The sequence below is a fragment of the Sapajus apella genome, unplaced genomic scaffold (assembly GCF_009761245.1).
Source record: "Sapajus apella isolate SASKATOON/1434 unplaced genomic scaffold, GSC_monkey_1.0 scaffold48, whole genome shotgun sequence".
In the NCBI taxonomy this organism is placed as follows: domain Eukaryota; kingdom Metazoa; phylum Chordata; class Mammalia; order Primates; family Cebidae; genus Sapajus; species Sapajus apella.
The window spans coordinates 10367215-10386559 of NW_022436988.1; the positions used below are offsets into that span (position 1 = coordinate 10367215).

A 19345-nucleotide genomic window follows, 5' to 3' on the forward strand; every position below is an offset into this window, starting at 1 on the left:
TCCTCACCTCAGAGCGCTTACAGTCTAATACAGGGGTTGGCAAGCTATAGCCCACAAACCAAATCCAGCCTGCTGCCTTTTGTAAATAAACTTTTATTAGAACACAGCCACTTCCATTCATTTGCATACTCTCTGTGGCTACTTTTGAGTTATGGCAGCAAAGTTGAGTAGTTTCGACAGAGATCATGTGGCTGACCAGACCAAACATATTTACTCTCTGGCTTTTCACAGAAAAAGTTTGCTGATCTTGGCTTCATATTTGGACACACTGACCAGGAATGAAAATAGGGGTGCTAAATCCTGGGTCAGCAAGGTAGGCTCCTAGATGGTGGTCTTGGCTACATTCTTGTTGTATAACCATGATAGCAAGAGAGGCACCCCTGGGGCGCTTAGAAACATTGACCATTTTCATGCCAAAGTGTGGGATTTGGAGAACCTTGGGGGAGGTGAAGGCATGGGATTTGGCTGCATCAGTTCTTTCCCAGGGGATAGGCGTGGTTGGGGATGGGATCTGGCAATGCCCAGAAGTGTGCGGAAAGCTGGGTGATGAGTGGGATCCTCAGAAGGGGTTGTGAGATTAAAATGTTTGAGAATGAATGCCTTCAGCTTCAGAATAACTGGGGAGGATAAATATTTGAAGAATCTTGGGATGTCAAAGTTGATACTTGATAGGGTTTGGATCTGTGTCCCCACTCAAATTGAATGTTGAAATGTAATCCCCAATTCTGGAGAGGGGGCCTGGTGGGAGATGATTGGATCATGGGGGCGGTTCCTTACGGCTTAACATCATTGCCCAAGTGCTGTTCTCGTGGTAGTTCCCACGGGATCTGGTTGTTTAAAAGTGTGTAGCACCCACCCTCTTCCTCTCTCTTCCTTCCTTCTGCTCTGTCCATGTAAGAAAGACAGGCCTGCTTCCCCTTTGCCCTCTGCCATGATGGTAAGTTTCCTGAGGCCTCTCCAGAAGCTGAGCAGATGCCAGCATCATGCTTCCTGTACCGCCTGTGAAAACTTGAGCCAATTAAACCTCTCTTCTTCTTCTTCTCCTCCTCCTCCTCCTTCCTCTTCTTCCTCTTCTTCTTTTTTCCTGATGGAGTCTCACTCTGTTGCCCAGGATGGAAGGCAGTGATATGATCTTGGCTCACTGCAACCTCCACCTCCTGGGTTCAGGCGATTCTCCTGCCTCAGCCTCCTGAGTTAGCTGTGCTATAGGCAAGTGCCACCACGCCTGGCTAAGCATTTTTAGTAGAGATGGGGTGTCACCGTGTTGGCCTGGCCTCAATCTCCTGACCTCAAGTGGTCCACTCATCTCTGCCTCCCAAAGTGTTAAGATGACAGGCGTAAACCACAGCTCCCAGCCTAAACCCCTTTTCTTTATAAATTACCCAGTCTTAGATATTTATTTATAGCAATGTTAGAACAAAAGAATACAACACCCAACAGTACCAAACACTAATTTGATTGCAAATGGCTATTCCATTTGTCTGAGCCTCAAAGTCCTCATCTCAAGAACAGGGACCATGATGCCCCCTCCTGAGGCTGACGCTGGTGAGTGGGGAGGTAAAAGGATGCTGTAGAGTGTCCAGGGCGGGTGCCCCTTTCATGGAAGCCCTTTGTGATTGCTGTTACTACTCTTCCTCTTGCTATTAGCAAGGGAGACACACTATCTCTTTTGGGAACTGGTAAAGAGTTAAGAAGCACATGATCCAACTTCTGTTTTTACTGAGTTTTTTCTTTTTCATCTGCCTGCCCAGGGAGGGATGCTAGTTGGTCATCTTAACCTTTTCTGACTGTCACGGCAACATTCCAGCTGTCACTACTCCCGCACCATCATGCTATGCCATTGCCGCCCTCTGTGTACAGCTGGGCCAAAAGGCACCCCGTAGAACAAATAACAGGTCTTTTATAACCGAGATGGCTTTTATAATTGGGATGGCTGTCAGACCAACACCTGAGATGTCACTTCCTTTATTGGCCAAGTTCTCCACGGGAAATGTGATAGGAGATGGTAGATTTCAGTGTGTGCGGTACCATTTCAACCTAAAGCAGAAGATGTTAAAATGCATTCGCTCCGCTTAGGAAACACCCTTTCCCTAGCAGAGAGGGAAACACCCTTTCCTCACTTTGTTATTTTCTCTATCTCTGGAGGGAAGAGCTTTTTTTCAGATGTTGTCCCCAGGCGCAGAAAACAAAATGGTGAGTCTGCAATTTTTAACTGAAAGCTCAAAAAAAAAAAAAAAAAAAAAAAAAAAAGCCACTGTATTAATTAGTTTTTTAAGCATTCCAGACAAATGCAGACTGAAGTACAAATAATATTTTTGGCTTTCTTTGGAAGGACAAAGTTTCTTTAACATTTTCAGATTCTCCCGTTATTCTGAATTATGTCTCCTATTAATGTCCCCTGCATCAGAATCTTAAAAGACTTCTGTTTACTTATTATCCCAACCTCAAAAAGTTCCATAATGTTACTAGCAGATCCAAAGCTTGGGAAAGGGTGAAGAGGGAGGGCCCCATTTGCAGCTCCTGGAAAGACCAGAGCGTGCTCTGTGGCCAGTTATTGGGGGTCCTGTTGAGCTTATTTGAGCTGAGCCTACCCATCAGCCAAAGAATATCATTCCTTTACACAGAGGTTTCTTTGGTCTGGAGTACCTAAAGAGGAGGTCTTGCTGTATCTGGTTTGTGACATCAACGTTACGAATACCCTCGGGTGCGCTGAAGTTGCAAATCTTGACATTGGCCATCCACTCGGCCAACACGCGGAGCATCAGTTTGCTCCTCTGTTAGCGTGACCTCTGATGTTGAGGGACCATCCCCTTCCCCAAATGATCACCTACTGTGCCTCTTCATTTGTGTTTCTTTTTCTTTTTTTTTCTTGAGACAGAGTCTCACTCTATTTGCCAGGCTGGTGAGCAGTGGTGTGATCCCAGCTCATTGCAACTTCCATTTTCCAGTTTCAAGCAATTCTCCTGCCTCAGCCTCCCAAGTAGCTGGAACTATAGGCACGTACCACCACACCTGGCTAATTTTTTTTGTATTTTTAGTAGACACGGGGTTTCACCATGTTGGCCAGGATGGTCTCGATCTCTTGACCTCATGATCCGCCCACCTCAGCCTCCCAAAGTGCTGGGATGACAGGCATGAACCACTGCACCCAGCCCATTTGTGTTTCTTTAAGAAAGTGCTAGCAATGGGAGATGCAATCAACGATGTTAAAACGGTTATTAAAAATTTAGGGGCATTTCAGACGATGTGATTTATTTATCCACCATGAGCATAGGAATTTCCCTTCAGAGAAAATTCCCATTTTTCCCCCCCAAAACACAAATCAGGGTAGATTTCTCACTCAGGGGATCAGTGTGACATGTGTGAAAATCCTTGGTAACCCAAAGGAAAGATGCAGGAGGTTTTTTTATTTGCAGAAATGCTCCAGAATTAGGATACAGTAGCATGTTCTAGACTATGTTTGCTTTTGAAAATATGGACTATGACTTCATCCAACAAGATATTTCTTTCTTTCTTTATCGAGACTGAGTCTCACTCCATCACCCAGGCCGGAGTGCAGCGGCACGATCGCGGCTCATTTTAATGTCCGCCTCCCAGGTTCAAGCGATTCTCCTGCCTCAGCCTCCCAAGTTGCTGGGATTACAGGCACCTGCCACCATGCCCTGGTAATTTTTGTATTTTTAGTAGAGACAAGGTTTCACCATGTTGGCCAGGCTGGTCTTGAACTCCTGACCTCAAGTGATCTGCCCGACTCGGCCTTCCAAAGTTCTGGGATTACAGGCGTGAACTGCCGAGCCTGGCCCCCAGCCAGATATTTTTAATAGCTATGTGCTAGGCATTCTCCTTGCTGGAGTTTTAGCAGTAAATAAGCAAACACACCCCTGCCCTTAAGGAACACATATTCAATTGGCAGAGATAGAAAACAACCAAGTATACAAATATATAACTTGAGGAACAATAAAGATAAGAAAAAAATCAAGATAAAGAGGCAGCAGAGGGACATGTGGGAGGTTGAGTAAGGCTCTTTTCAGTGGGGTTGTTGTGGAGAGCCCAGCGGGAAGTGACATTTGGTCAGAGTAGATGTCAAATGAAAGTGTGAATGAATGAACAAATGAATGGTTGACTCAAGCACCGAGTTCCATGTTTTTTATGTTAAACAAGCTATGTACTGGGCAATGCTCGTGATTGACTAGGAGTGGGATTGAACATGTGCATATTAGCTTTCTAGGGCCACTGGATCAAATTGCCACCAACTGCATGGTTTAAAACGACAGGAATTTATTCTCTCAGAGTCCTGGAGATCAGAAGTCCAAAATCAGGTTGTCAGCAGAATGTGCTCACTCCAAAGGCTCCAAGGAAGACTCCTCCACCACTTCTTACAGCATCTGGAGGCCCCAGGCATTCCTAAGCCTGTGCTCGCATCACATCAATCTTCCCATGGCCTTTCCCTCTGTGTGTCTGTCTTCTGCTCTCTGTCTTTTATAAAGGACACCTGTTATTGGATTCAGGGCCTGCCTGGGTAATCCAGGATGATCTCATCTTGAGATCCGTAATTTCATTTGCAAAACCCGTTTTTCCCATAAGGAGATAGTCAAAGCTTCTTGGGATTAGGACATGGACGTATCTTTTGGTAGCCACAGGTAAAAATCTGGAATCTGGGGAAATAACTTCAACAGCAGGTATTAAATCAAAATTAAATGTGGCCCCTGAGCAGAGTCCTGGAGGACCTTACCTGCAGCCACATGGTTGTGGACAGCTGCATTTCTGTGGTGACACGGAGTAAGCAGCTGTGAGACACGTGGTGCCACAGGGTCTAGTTACTGCATTGTGGTGGTATGGAGCCACTGAGTGGCTGGGTGAGGCTACCCGCTCAGCGGGCTTCTGGTTAGACTTTGCAGAGGCAACCTCAGTGTCACGTCCCAGAAGGGAAATCATAGCAACAAGATGTAGGGCTGTGGGTCTTTGTGAGCGCGCCTCATAGAACAAATAACGGGTCTTTTATAATTGAGAAATTGAGAAAACAGACTCAGAGGAACAGGGTAGAGAAGAGTTCAAGCAGAGGCTGGAGAGAAGAGGCAATCTTATTTTCCTTGGATATTTCCTAAGCATTGGGTGAGTAATACTGATGGAGGTGGGAGATCTCCTGGGCCTTCCTCATGGAGGTTGTTTGTAGACATCAGCAGCTTGGGAAGCCAGGACCTCAGCTCAAGAGGAGGTGTTGCTACCCTGAGCAGTTGGCTCTTCTGGGAATGTCCTCGGTGGGGTGGGCAGGTGTGCCTGATGTGGCTGTGGCCTTGAACCTGCCTCCAGAGGGCAGTCATTGTGCTCTAAGACTTCATTGCTTAGTCTTTTCTCACTCCAAGTCTTTTGCCAGAGAAGAAGGCAAGGAGGAGCAAGTCAATACGCCCAAAGTCTGCCTGAGTTGGGGATGATGTTTGCTCAATTCTGCGCAACCCCAGCTGTTGCTCCAGGTGCTAAGTTAGACACTCGGTAATTAGTGGGACTAATTGATTTAATCATGTTTGTGCTGTTTTTCTTCTCTCGGTTGTTCTTCTTGTCCTGATCCTTCAGGTTTTCCTGGATCCACTCCCAGGTGTGTTGGAAAGTAGTGTTGAAGGAAGATGGATACTCCTGATGCCAGAGATTAGAGCAAGCTCTGGCTTGGTGGTGGTGAGGGTTGTGAGGATACTGTTCTCCTCTGTATTCTAGATGGGAGTTTCTCAGCCTCGGCACTAAGGACATTTTGTGCTGGATAATTCTCTTTGGTGGGGGGGCTGTCCTGTGTGTTGTAGGATGTGAAGCAGCCCCCCTGGTGTCTACTCACTGGATACCAGTAGAATGCCCCCTCCACATTGTGACAACCAAAAATGTCTCCAGATGCTTCCAAATGCCCCTTGGGGGAGGGTCAAAATTGCATCATTGAGAACCCCTCTTCTAGATCATAGCGACCAGTGATACATTTAAACTGGACATTTTGGATGAAAAATATTCTTCAAAGTCCATGAAGTGGGTTGGGATGATGAATGCCCTTCTGTTTCTTTATTTTTTTTGAGACAGAGTGTTGTTCTGTCACCCAGGCTGGAGTACAATGATGCCATCTCGACTCACTGCAACCTTGGCCTCCCAGCGTCAAGCCATCCTCCCATCTCAGTTTCCCGAGTAGCTAGGTCTATAGGCACATGCCACCAAACCTGGCAAATTTTTGTATTTTTGGTAGAGAGGTGGGTTCACTATGTGTCCCAGTCTGGTCTCAAACTCCTGAGCTCAAGCAATCTGCCTGCCTCGGTTTCCCAAAGTGTTGGGATTACAGGCATGAGCCACTGCACCTTCCAATGAATGCCCTTCTTCTTCTTCTTCTTCTTTTTTTTTTTTTTGGGACAGAGTCTTGCTCTGTTGCCCAGGCTGGAGTGCAATGGCATGATCTTGGCTCACTGCAACCTCCGCCTCCTGGGTTCAAGCAATTCTCCTGCCTCAGCCTCCCGAGTAGCTGGGATTATGGGCACGTGCCACCACACCCGGCTAATTTTCTATTTTTGGTAGAGATGGTGTTTCACTATGTTGGTCAGACTGGTCTCGAGCTCTGGACCTCAGGCGATCCACCTGCTTCGGCCTCCCAAAGTGCTGGGAGAATGCTCTTCTTAACCACTTCACATTGCTCTCTTTCGGGCCTGCCACAAACCAAAGCTGAAGACCAGTGAAGGTGCTGGATCGGGGGCCGGGGCCTGACACCCCATCTCCTCAAACACGGGCTCTTCTCTCAAAGCCATGCGATCCTTATGTCAGAAGGAAAAAAGACAGCTGTGATCTGTAGAAGGACAACAGGTGGCAGGGTTAGCGCTACCAGGAAGATAAGCAGAACCAGAAAAGCCACTTCTGTGGGGAAGGTGAAATGAAAACTAACCTTCCCCGGCTGCTCAGTTGGAACCAGTCCAATATGGCAGCTCAGGCCTGGGAGAAGGCTTCGCCATTTCCCTGTCGGTGGGAGCCCTGGGACTGGCTGTCTCAGCCTTGCTTCTTAAGGGGCCTTGTCAGGTTGTTCGGCGCCTTGGCCTCCTATCCAAGAGTCTAATTCATTCTGGAGTCTCCTACAGATGTCAACGTACTTTGTGTGCAGAAGGCACCTAAAATGTCTTTGGTGAATGAAGGTGGATATACTCATGGAAAGCATCCAGACCATCTGAGGAGGGTCTGCAATGCAGGGCAGGAGAGAGGGCGGAAGGGAGAGAACAGCTGCCCAGAATCAACCACCTACAGCAGTGCTGTCCAAGAGAAATAAAACAAGCCACGCAGGTGATTTCAGACTTTCTTGTAGCCTCATTGAAAGGAAGATAGGCCGTGTGCGGTGGCTCACACTTGTAATTTCGGCCCTTTGGGAGGCTGAGGCGGGCAGATCATGAGATCAGGAGTTTGAGACCAGCCTGGCCAACATAGTGAAACCCTGTCTGTAATAAAAATACAAAAAATTAGCTGGGTGTGGTGGTGGGCGCCTGTAATCCTAGCTAGTTGGGAGGCTGAGGCAGGATAATTACTTGAACTTGGGAGGCGAAGGTTGCAGCGAGCCAAGATCACACCACTGCACACCAGCCTGGACAGTGCTAGACTCCATCTCAAGAAAAAAAAAGGAGGACAAAGGAAACAGATGAAGTCAATTTCAGTAATACATTTGATATCTACCCCAGTATATCCCCGATCTTATCATTCCAACATGCCCATTGATATAAAAAAAGTATTATGGAGATCATACTCATTATCGAGAAAATATACGTTATCTTGAAAATCAGGCATATATTTCACACATAGCAGCACGTCTCAGTTTTAGACTAGTCACGTTTCCAAGGCTCATTGCCCAGAGGCTTGCCCTGGATGGTGCTGGTCTGGAGAGTTTAAGTTGAAGTGATTAAATTTTGGAGTTGAAGTCCTCATTGGAGAATAGGAATCAAAACTGAAGTTAAGGACTTGTGTGGAAAAGATTTTCATTTGCAAACGCCCGTGACTGCCCTGACAAGTGCCTGCCAAGGTAGTGCCTCTGTCCCCCTACACAGGGTCTGTTCACAGGAATCCATTGGCTGCTGCTCTCCCCTCCCGCTGACCCCTTTGTAGTTCCCTCTATTCGCTTTTGTTTCAAACGAATGAGCACACAAAAAAGGGCTCTGCATTCCACCGGGCAATCTTATTCAAACACGGCATGGTTGCGTTTTTCTCAATTAATCAGCCCCCCCCCCCCCCCTCCCCCCCCCCCACTTCACTCCTCTCCTCTCCTCTCTGGTTTTCTCTGCATCTTAATCAGGGTCCCGCTGGACTCTAACTTCAGGATGGTTTCAGGGGCTGCACAGACACCCGTCCAGGTAAATTCAAACCAGCCCATGCCTTTCCAGGTTTCTCTTTCCCACGGACGCCTTGGGGGAAGGGGAGTTAACCATGGTGAATAAAGAAGGACTCGAAAACAAACCAGCAGTGAGACAAGCCATCTCCTTTCAAAGGCAAGGACTGGTTGGGTGTGGTGGCTCACACCTGTAATCCCAGCACCTTGGGAGGCCAAGGCGGATGGATCACCTGAGGTCAGGAGTTCAAGACCAGCCTGGCCAATATAGCAAAAAGCCATCTCTACAAAGAATACAAAAAATTAGCCAGGCATGTGGTGGACACCTGTAATCCCAGCTACTCGGGAGGCTGAGGCAGGAGGATCACTTGAACCTGGGAGGTGGAGGTTGCAGTGAGCCAAGATCACGCCATTGCACTCCAGGCTGGGCAATAAGAGTGAAACCCTGCCTAAAAAAAAAAAAAAAAAAAAAAGGCAAGGACTTTGGAAGTGGCCCTTAGTTTCTCTGAAACATTTGAGTTCGACTTTCCCTTCCACTGTCTCCTTACCCTACCCCGCCAAGGATTGAGAACTCTGGAAACCTGACTTTGTCTTGGCTTTTGCTTCTGAGGTAGAAGGGCTGTTTTGTTCCCTCTGTTGCATCACCTGGAGGTTTCCAGAATGCTCTGTGATCAGAGTCGTGCAGGCAAACCTGACCAGGCAGCTGCCTGGGTGGCATCTGATGGGGCTTCAGAAATGGGTTCTCCTGCTCTCAGCTCTGCACCAACTTCTGCCATTAGATCAGTGGTCTCAACCAGGGGTGATTTCGCCTGCAGAGAATGTTTGGCAATGTCTGGAAACGTTTTTGGTTGTGCCAGCTTTGCGGGGAGAGGGGTGCTCTGGGCATCTAGTGGGTAGAGGCCAGGGACGCTGCCCGCCATCCTGTAGTGCACAAGGCCGGCCCCCTCAACAAAGAATGACCCACCCTAAAGTGTCAGTCGTGCCAAGATGGGAAACCCTGCGTCAGAGCGTTTTTCCTTTGAATTTGCAAGATTTTTTTTTTCTCGGAAAGAATCTGCTTTAGCCTGCAGAGGTCCCTGGGAGAAGTTGTATACACTTAGACAGATAGGTGGTTAAATGACTGCCTTGATTATCAGCTCACACCTTCCAGGGCCTGGTGGGCAGCCAGCTGAGGCTGAGGCCTGGATCCAGGCTGAGTACCTGAGGGAGGGTGGAGCAACCCAGGAGGGAGGGAACTGGAGCTGGGAGCTCCCAAGCTAAATGTCTCAACTTGAGTCTTTTTTTTTTTTTTTTTTGAGACAGAGTTTCTCTCTTGTTACCCAGGCTGGAGTGCAGTGGCACGATCTTGGCTCACCGCAGCCTCCGCCTGCTGGGTTCAAGCAATTCTCCTGCCTCAGCCTCCCGAGTAGCTGGGACTACAGGCACGTGCCACCATGCCCAGCTAATTTTTGTATTTTTAGTAGAGACAGGGTTTCACCATGTTGACCAGGATGGTCTCGATCTCTTGACCTCATGATCCACCCGTCTCGGCCTCCCAAAGTGCTGGGATTATAGGCGTGAGCCACCGCACCTGGCAACTTGAGTCTTTTAAGGAAGGGGCTGTGCTTCCTGAGTAAAGGTCTCACTTCGTGCTCTCTAAAGCTTTCCCTCTACGTGAACAAAGCTGGGGTTAAAGTCCAGTTTAGGACCCAGTGCTTGTATCTGTAAGGCTAGTCTAATGAAACAGACTTTCCTGATGTTGCAAGCTAGTTGCCTTGCAACTTCAAGAGGCAAACGTGAAAATTTGGAATTTCCCATTGCTCTTAGTAGAGTCAGAGCCAGTCAGCACATTTGCATGGAAATTCCCATGGAGAAATTGAAAAAAAAAAAAGAGACCAGCCTGCTGGTCTACCAGGTCTGAGGTGGGGGTTGGCCTTGAAGTTTACTCAGGGTGGGTGGAGCCTTTTTCCAGGCCACCTGGTCTCAATTCTATCTTCATACAGGCTCTCACAGGTACTGTGAGGTTCTCACAGCTCACACCAGGCTATACTCTTCAGAAATCCTCATTTCACATCCAGCCAACTCAGTCAAATGGCCCCGGGTATCTGTCTGGCAGTGGGGATGTGTGTCCTGAGTCCACGTGGGGTGCCACACAAACCCTGTCCACAGAGACCCTTCTTTTTGAGCATCTGGGGGTCTGGAGCCTGAAGACCACTGCACAATCTTGACTTTGCCTTGTCTCACTCAGAACAAAGTCCCAGAGGAGCCATCTAGGTTACGTGGCCGCTGGGGAGTTTGTGCAGAGGGGTCTCTGATGAAGCTCCGGGCGATCTGGAGTCCGTCACGCCTGACAGTCTTCTGCCCCAGCCCTCTCCTCCTTCTAGAGTTGTTGTAAAGATTAAAAGGCATTTGGGACCTGAAGGGAAGAGAGAACATAATTTTGGGATTCTGAGGGGAAAAAAATCTCTCTTGTTGTTGAAAAGAAAAATGTGACTTAGCAGGATACATGCTTGGCTGTTTCTGTCTCAGTGTTTGAGAAGGACTTTCAAAAATTCCGTTTGACCTTTGCATCTTTTATTTTAACCATGGATATTGCGTTTTTCTCTTTTACACTTTCTTCCCCCTCCTCTCCTTACCTGGTCTCCTGACCCCAAGCGACTTGGGTCGGTGTCATCAGGTAGGGATAATTCTAGACTTAGAGCAAGAAGACCTGTCACTAGAGAGCTATGTGACCTGGCCCAAGCCATTGAACCTCTCTGGGTCCTAGTCCTTCATTCATAAAGTGAAGTCATACTGACCTAGAAGAGGCTGTGAAAAGGACGTGGGCTCATGGCAGTGAAGGAGCTTTGTGAAGTATGACAAAGAAATGTTTTAGTTTAAAATTTTTTATTTCCACAGGTTATTGGGGAACAAGTGTTTGGTCACATGAGTAAATTCTTTAGTGGTGATCTGTGAGATTGTGGTGCACCCCCCACCTGCAGTGTACACTGCACCCAACTTTTAGTCTTTCATCCCTCCCCCCGTTCCCACCCTTTTTCCCTGAGTCCCCAAAGTCCATTGTGTCATTCTTATGCCTTTGTATCCTCATAGCTTAGCTCCCACTTATGAGTGAGAACATATGATGTTTGGTTTTCCATTCCTGAGTTACTTCACCTTGAATGATGGTCTCCGCGTTGCTGTGAATGTCATTAATTCATTCCTTTTTATGGCCAAGTAGTATTCCATCATATATATATATATATATATATATATATATATATATGTGTGTGTGTGTGTGTGTGTGTGTGTGTGTGTGTGTGTGTGTGTGTATGTGTGTGTGTGTGTGCATGTGTGTGTATATATATATATACGCATATATATATATATACATATATATATATGGCAAGTTTCTTTATCCACACGTTGGCTGATAGACATTTGGGTTGTTTCCACCCTTTTGCAATTGCAAACTGTGCTGGTATAAACATGCACGTGCGAGTATCTTTTTTGTATAATGACTTCTTTTCCTGTGAATAGCTATGCGGAAGTGGGATTGCTGATCAAACGGTAGTTCTACGTTTGGTTCTTTAAGGACTCTCCACACTGTTTTCCATCGTGGTTGTACTAGCTTACACTCCCACCAGCAGTGTAGAAGTGTTCCCTGTTCACTGCATCCATGCTAGCATCTATTATGATTTGATTTTTTGATTACGGCCATTCTTGTAGGAGTAAGGTGTCACATTGTGGTTTGATTTGCATTTTCCTGATCGTTAGTGATGTTGGGCACTTTTTTCATATGTCAAACAAGTGTTTTTTATTCTTTGCTCTGAGGGATTTTTTTTTTACTGTCTTCCAGAGGGGACCTTCTCATAGTCCAAGGCGGGCATCTTCTTCAGCAGGCATGTAACTTTCAAAGCCCTTTTCTCACTTTGTAACCCCTCGCCTCCAGGGCTTAGGGTGATGACTTATTGGAGAAGATAAGGATGAGGTGGGAGGAGGAAAGGGTAAGCGTATGGGGTGATGGCCGTGGTGTCTGATTATAGATCCCGGTTCCCATTAGTCCCAAAGCTGTGTGCAAGGAGCAGAAATCATTTGTGTCTTTCTTCTGGGAAACCATCCTCCCATCCCCCGTCAGCCACTGTGCACTGCGTTCTGATTCTTCACCAGAGGTGGGATAATTCACTTTAATACGTTTCTTTCCCCAATAAAAGCCAGGTGGGGCCTAGGAAATCCCACATCTACCAATCCAACCCCTTCAGTCTGAAGGCAGCTTCCCTTCCTTCTGCCAACTTTACTTGTTTTTTTTTTTCTTAGACCATTTTATTCTACCAGTAGCATCCTGCCACCTGGACACGCTGACTCCTCCCTTGGAGGAGGAGAAGGCAGAGGCAGGAGAGGGTGATCAAACAAGAGGAGGAAGAGATTAGAAGGAAAGGAGGGGCATGGCAGCCCATTAAAAAGGAATAAATTTTGCAGAGGGGAAGCGAGAGGTCCCTCCCTCTGTGTCTGTAAATCATCTTGTTTTATGGACGGGATGTAGCGAAGTGGGAGATGGGCTGGCTCTGATAACTTGGGTCATTTCTCCTACTTATGTCTGTCTGAATTTTAGGATATTCCATGAGAGAACGATTTTGGGCTGGAAACTGCTAGGACTCCTCTCTTTAATTTATTGTCGTCATTATTACTCTAAAATCAGAACCGGAGTTACTTAAGGAGGGGACTTTAAGAGTTTTATTAGAAAAACATGACTGGTTTCTTTCTGCTGTCTGTCCTCCCCAGAACACTCTATATCCCAAGCTGCTACGTGGGCACTATAGATACAAGAGCTGGATTTTGGTAGATTGTTTGAAATCACCTCAGTTTTAGAAAAGTTACATTGGCTGGGTGCAGTGGCTCACACCTATAATCCCAGCACTTGGGGAGGCCGAGGCAGGTGGATCACAAGGTCAGGAGATCGAGACCATTCCCGGCTAACACGGTGAAACCCCATCTCTACTAAAAATATAAAACATTAGCCGGGCGTCGTAGCACATGCCTGTAATCCCAGCTACTTGGGAGGCTGAGACAGGAGAATCGCTTGAACCCAGGAGGCGGAGGTTGCAGTGAGCCAAGATCACACCACTGCACTCCAGCTTGGATGACAGAGTGAGACTCTGTCTCCAAAAAAAAAAAAAAAAAAAAAGAAAGAAAAAAGTGACACCTTATGCCAGAAAGCTTCTTTCAGACCCAAGGGTCATCATAACCTCAGGATCTCAGGCCTTGCATCTCTGTCTTGTTAACTGATCTTTCAACCAGAAAGACATTCCTCAGGGGCAGAATTCACAAACCACCAGCCCAGAGGCCTGGATATGGGAGTGTTTATTTTGTACTGATACCTGGTGCTAAAATGGTTGGAGTTAGCTGCCAGTTTTGAAATGGTGAATATTTCCTATGAAGTTTTGGATCTCTGGCTTTGATTGAAAAAGTGGGCCCATTGAGGACACTGCATCAGTGTTCTCCCTTGGCTGTGGACTTTGCGGGCTGCAAAGCACCACCTCCTTGGGTTCATCACAGATTCTCTCACCTTCTAGTTAATTCTTAGGCCCAGCCGGCTTCATTCATTTCTGTTTGCTTCCTGGTTCCTAAGGACCACTGAGCTTGAGACCCCTCTACCTTCGAGGAGGTATATGAATGATCCATTGAGGGACATGAGGGAGGTGATGGAACCCATGGTTGTAACAGGGGGAGCCAGCGGTGTGTACATCTTCTTCCTTTCTGTGTGCTGCAGGGCCCCTCCTGGGGATGTGGCCTTATTTGGCAGGGACAAGTACATCGGCCAGTTTGAAGGGAGATCTGCCACCTACTAGCTGTGTGACCTTGGACAAGTTGCTTTCCCTCTCTGGTCCTCTCTCGTCTCTTCTGTAAGGTGAACTGGTGGGATGACATTAACAGCTTAGTTAAAAAAAAACTGTAGCCCCCTACTTGTGTAACCATTGTCACGTAACATTTTGTTGACACAAAGAGGTGGCAAATTGTAGCCATCTGTTTGTGTCAACAAAATTTTACATGAAAATGGAGTATGCAGGATGTTTGAATGGAGCAGCTGAGAGGCAGGCCCCAGTTTGCCACCCTTCCCACAAGCCCCCAAGGGGAAGTCTCCGGAGGACACACTGTAAACCACCAAACTAGATGCTCCCTAAGGTCGATGAGTCTTACCTGATGTGAGCAAAATGGGGTCCCTCTGGCTTGCCAGGTGGTCACTGGTAAATTGCACAGGGCTTACTCCAGTGGCGGCTGTGTGAGAAGGAAAGCATACTTATATATACTCATGTGTGAATAGATGCTCGTAATCTATGTGCATCTGCTCTGTAGAAGGTGCTTTTTCCAGGCCCAGAAGTGTAAGATCTGGTCTCTATCTTCAAGGGGGTGGCAAGCAAACATAACACAAAGGAGGGTGTCTGCCCTGTGTCTTCTGGGTTTGTGATCCCACTAACTTGAGTGTGAGAATGTGGCCGGAGCGTCTGGGGGAGACAGGGAGAGTTGTCAGGAGCTTTGAGGAGGCCCTGAAGGCTCGCTGGCTTTTTGGGTTTGTTTTTTTGAGACAGTCTCGCTGTCACCAGGCTGGAGTGCAGTGGTGCGATCTCGACTCACTGCAACCTCCACCTCCCAGGTTCGAGCGATTCTCCTGCCTCAGCCTCTCAAGTAGCTGGGACTACAGGCATGTACCACCAAGCCCAGCTAATTTTTGTATTTTTAGCAGAGATGGGGTTTCATTGTGTTGGCCAAGATACTCTCGATCTCTTGACCTCGTGATCTTCCCGCCTCGGCCTCCTGAAGTGCTGGGATTACAGGCGTGCGCCACTGCACCCGGCTGGCTAGCTGGCTTTTAAGGCTGAGCTGTAGTGGGAAGAAGACATGGCCAGTTCAGGAGGAAGCCTGCTTTGGGCTGAAGGCTGGAGGTGGATCTGGATAGGGCCTCCCAGGACCAGTAAGTCGCTGGGTGGGACTGGAACCATGGGGGTGATGGAAGAGACGGGGTTGAAATAGTGAGTGGGGCCAAGAAGGGACAGGATTTCAATAGCTGGCCTGCGAGCGTGGGGAGGCTTGGGAAGCTTGTGAGCTAGGAATTTACCTGGCCCTGTCCTCCCGCAGCAGGTTAGGGACGGAGAGACGGCGGTGAGTGAGGGCTGGCTGGTGGACTAGAGGGACAGCAGTGAGGGGCCAGGCCTCAGCAGTGGCAGAGACAAATGGGGAATGAGAACAGGTGCCACTGGGGAGGTGGAGTTGACAGCATGGGGGCAGAATGCTTGCGGGGTAAGAGACGGTGCACCCTAGATGATGTCAGCAGTGTAAGCCTGAGCTAGGCAAGTGGTCATTCTTTCCCTAATTATTCAGCACTGACCTCTTGAGTGTCTCCCCTGTGCTAAGATCCGGGTGCAGTGACTAAGCTGCGATGGAGAACACAGGAGGGGTTCTGGTGAGTTCCTGGAGTGGCCTGAGTCTTGTGCTTGCAAAATCATCTCCTTGACCTCTAGAGAAGGGGATTGGAGTGAGGTGGAGAGGCCAGGGGTGGTGCCGTGTGTATTTAAACAGTGTTGACTGGGTTCCTGCCGCACATCCCGTAATACCCGCTTGTGGGGATAAATGCATGCATGGAGTCTTGCTGCTTGGCCATGTGGGAGATAAGCATATGAAGAAATGACAGGACAACGGCAGCTACGAGACAGGTGGGAGCAAAGGGTGGAGCTGGACCCAGGGATGGCCAAAGTCTTCGGGCCAAGGGACTGGGGGTATGTATCCACACTCAGCAAAAGATGGAGCCGTGGGCTGGGTGCATAGGGGGAAAGCTGGGAGGCTAAGGAGAGATGGAGTCCTGGAGAGTGCTACAGTGCTAAGGCGGGTGGGGGCCCATGGGAGGAGCAGGGACTGGGGAAGGAAGTCAGGAGTGTCCAGCATGGTGGAGGAGGGGGGAGGGACAGAGTTTTACAAAGAGGATGAGGACTGATCATGAATATTCACAACACCCTGGCTGAGTGCCGACTATGTACCATTCAGTCTTCGAATGCATTCTATGTGTTGCTGATTTTAGTTCAGAAGACAGCAAAAGTAGGCATTCTTTTTTATACCATTTTGCAGATTGAGGCTCAGAGGGCCCAGAAGAGGTGGTCGCTGGCTTCTGAGGTGAATGTTTCTTACACTTGGGCGACTCACAGTCCAAAGAGTTCCTTTCTGATCTGGGCGGAGGTCATCAGCGTTGGCTGAGATTGAACCGAAGCAAGCGAGCACCTCTTCTGGGAGTCTTGAACTTCACTGCCCCTCCCCTTTTCCACCCAGCCTCCCCCAGGCTTGCCACACAAACAGGGAGAGGTGGGGGAGAGCGCTGTGTTAAAAATGTGCCGTCTGTTTGTCTAGAGGACCCGGACTGTTCAGACAAGCCCTGCTCGCCCTGGATTTCTCACTGTCGGAAAGGTGACTTGGTCTCTGTGCCTTTGGTCTCAGTGGGAGGAGGCAGGCAGGTGGAGTCCTGCGGGTGTGGTCGCCGGCCGGGGTTTTATATGTTTTGCTGCCGAGGAGAGAAAGCACACACAGTTCAGGGCTAATGACAGAGCACCGCAAGTAGGAACATGATCGAGCCCACAGCTAGCACACGTGTGGCTGCGCAAAAGACAATCGCAGATGTTCCTGGAATTCCCAAACCGGATACAAAATCGCTAGCAGGATGCAAAGAAACGGAATGAGCCAAGTGTTTTACGTAATGAGAAGCTTGCCTCCCGCCTGGCCTGGCCGGTCTCTTCTCTCTCTCTCTGTCTCGGCCCCCAGCGTGCATGTCTGGAGGGCGGAGGGTGGCTCCAGCAGACGGCCTTGCCTTGCTTTGGTCGGTTTCTATCCAGGATCCGTGCCTTTCCACCGGGTGTGGTGGGCCCAGAGGCAGCCAAGGAGCGTGCTCTTCTACCCAGATGCACCGTGGTGCCTGGAATGGAAAAGAAATCAGGCATCGGGCCTGAAAGGAACTGAAAGCAGCCACCCAGTTCTCTTTCCCAGGGCCCCCGTTTTGAATGGAATTCTCTCTGGGTGGCAGCAGACTCAGCTCTGGGAACATTTTTGCCTCCAGCCTGGACCTTGGAGGCTGACAGCGGGGATGGGCTGGGCCTAGAGGAAGGGCAAGAACAGGGAATTTTTGGAAGAGAAGGTTGCTGGGTGTGGAGGCCTCCTGATGAGGGTAGTATGTAGGGGCAGAACCCTGCTCTCAGCGTCCTGGGGTAGAACTCACAGGGACAAGGGCCCAGGCATCTGCCAGAGACAAAAATTATGAGGCAAGGCTCACATCCCTGCAGCTGGCCTCTTAATCATAGTTCCTTCTGTGACCCCCCAGTACAAGGTGGCCCTTAACCATTTGTCACATGCATCCACTCCCCTCCCTCTCCCCGGTTCTAAAGGGTTTCTGGAGTCCATCGGAGCTGTGTTTCACTTGAGTGAAATGTTTAGGAGGAATAGGTGCAGGAAGACCACCCCTTCATAGTAGCCTTGATAGAAGATTTTTCTGAATGAGCAATGTAAATCCCAAGGGGTAGATTCCCAGACACCTCCTTCTCATCACCTCCTTAACGCACGGGAATCCCTCGGACTCCAGAAACCCTTTTTTTTTTTTGAGTTTGTGAGACAGAGTCTTGCCCTGTTGCCAGGCATCAGGCTGCAGTGCAGTGGCACAATCTCAGCTCACTGCAATCTCCACCTCCTGGGTTCAAGCAATTCTCCTGCCTCAGCCTCCTGAGTAGCTGGGACTACAGGCGCGTGCCACTGCACCCAGCTAATTTTTGCATTTTTTAGTAGAGACAGGGTTTCACCATGTTGGCCAGGATGGTCTCGATCTCTTGACCTCGTGATCCAGCCACCTCTCAAAGTGCTGGGATTACGGGCGTGAGCCACCGGGCCCAGCCGGGAATCTTTTTAAAGGATGCAGAGCCTGAGCATCCTGTGTCTCTGTTTGGAATTGCACTTCAGGTTTCAATCCTTGCTACAATGAACTTGGTGAGCTAATTGTCTTCTTGTCAGTTTCAGTATCTACCTTTACAGAAAAAAAAAGAGAAAATATTTACCTATCTCATATGTTAATATGAGAATGAAAAGCTATTTTTCCATGTCAAGTTCTTTCATGGAACAAGTGCTCAATGCAAGGGAGTTATTATGATTATCATATTTCTTTTCAAAAGAAAGTGCTCTCTCAGGGTTTCTGTTTAAATATTTGATTCAAGACCAGGGCTTGGCTAACTACAGCCTATGGGCCAAAACCAACCTGCCACCTATTTTCACAATTCTCATGAGCTAAGAATCATTTTCACATTAAAAGTTAAAATCAAAAAAAGAAATATATTGGGACACATGAACCTTACATGAAATGTAGATTTCCGGGTCCGTAAATAAAGTTTTATTGGGAATCAGCCATGCCTATTCATTGGCGTATTGTCTTTGGGTGGTTCATGCCGCGGTGGCAGAGTTGAGTAGCTCCAATGGAGACGTCATGGTTCACAAACTTGAAAATCTTTATTCTCTGGCCCTTTACAGAAAAAAGCTTGCCAGTCCCTATTCTAGAGAACCCATTATTAAACAGGGAGGGCGGGAGTAGGTACCTAGAACAGAAAGTACTGGACTTAATGCTGGTTGGAATACAGCCCAGTAACAGTTGGAAAAGAAGGAAAAGCAAGTATCTTTGTTTTAAGATTTTAAAACAAAGATACTTGCTTTTTAAAATACTGTATTTTAAAATAAGGTAAGTAAAAAGGAAACGGGCTGATTTTTTGTGAATCCTGTGGTGAGGATGATGTCATTTTTTTTCAGAAGTAACTCTAAGTTTCAGTTCAACAGGCTGCAGGTATTTGCAGAGGGTGTGTGTTCTAAGATTCCCTTAAACAGGGAACCCCCTAGGCTGTTGAATGGGTCAGGGTGCAGAGTAGGGAGTGGAAGGAGGAGGCATGGCACACATCCGCCCTCCTCACCCCTCTGCCTTTCCACTAGTGGAGGCCACTTGAAGAAACAGAGCATTGCTCAGGAAGCTCAAGTTTTATTTCACCTGTCGTGTGTATGTGTCTG

At 48.1% G+C, this 19345-nt stretch overlaps 1 long non-coding RNA gene across 1 annotated transcript in view; it reads right to left on the reverse strand.

The window, feature by feature from the left end:
- Nucleotides 1-585: 585 nt before the first annotated feature.
- Nucleotides 586-19345, reverse strand: part of LOC116525738 — a 22549-nt gene continuing 3789 nt past the window's right edge. Inside the window, exons 2-3 of the long non-coding RNA XR_004257797.1 lie at nt 6439-6444; nt 586-600 (exon numbers count right to left, since the gene is read on the reverse strand). This is a non-coding gene — a long non-coding RNA (uncharacterized LOC116525738). The remainder of the gene's footprint in view (nt 601-6438; nt 6445-19345) is intronic.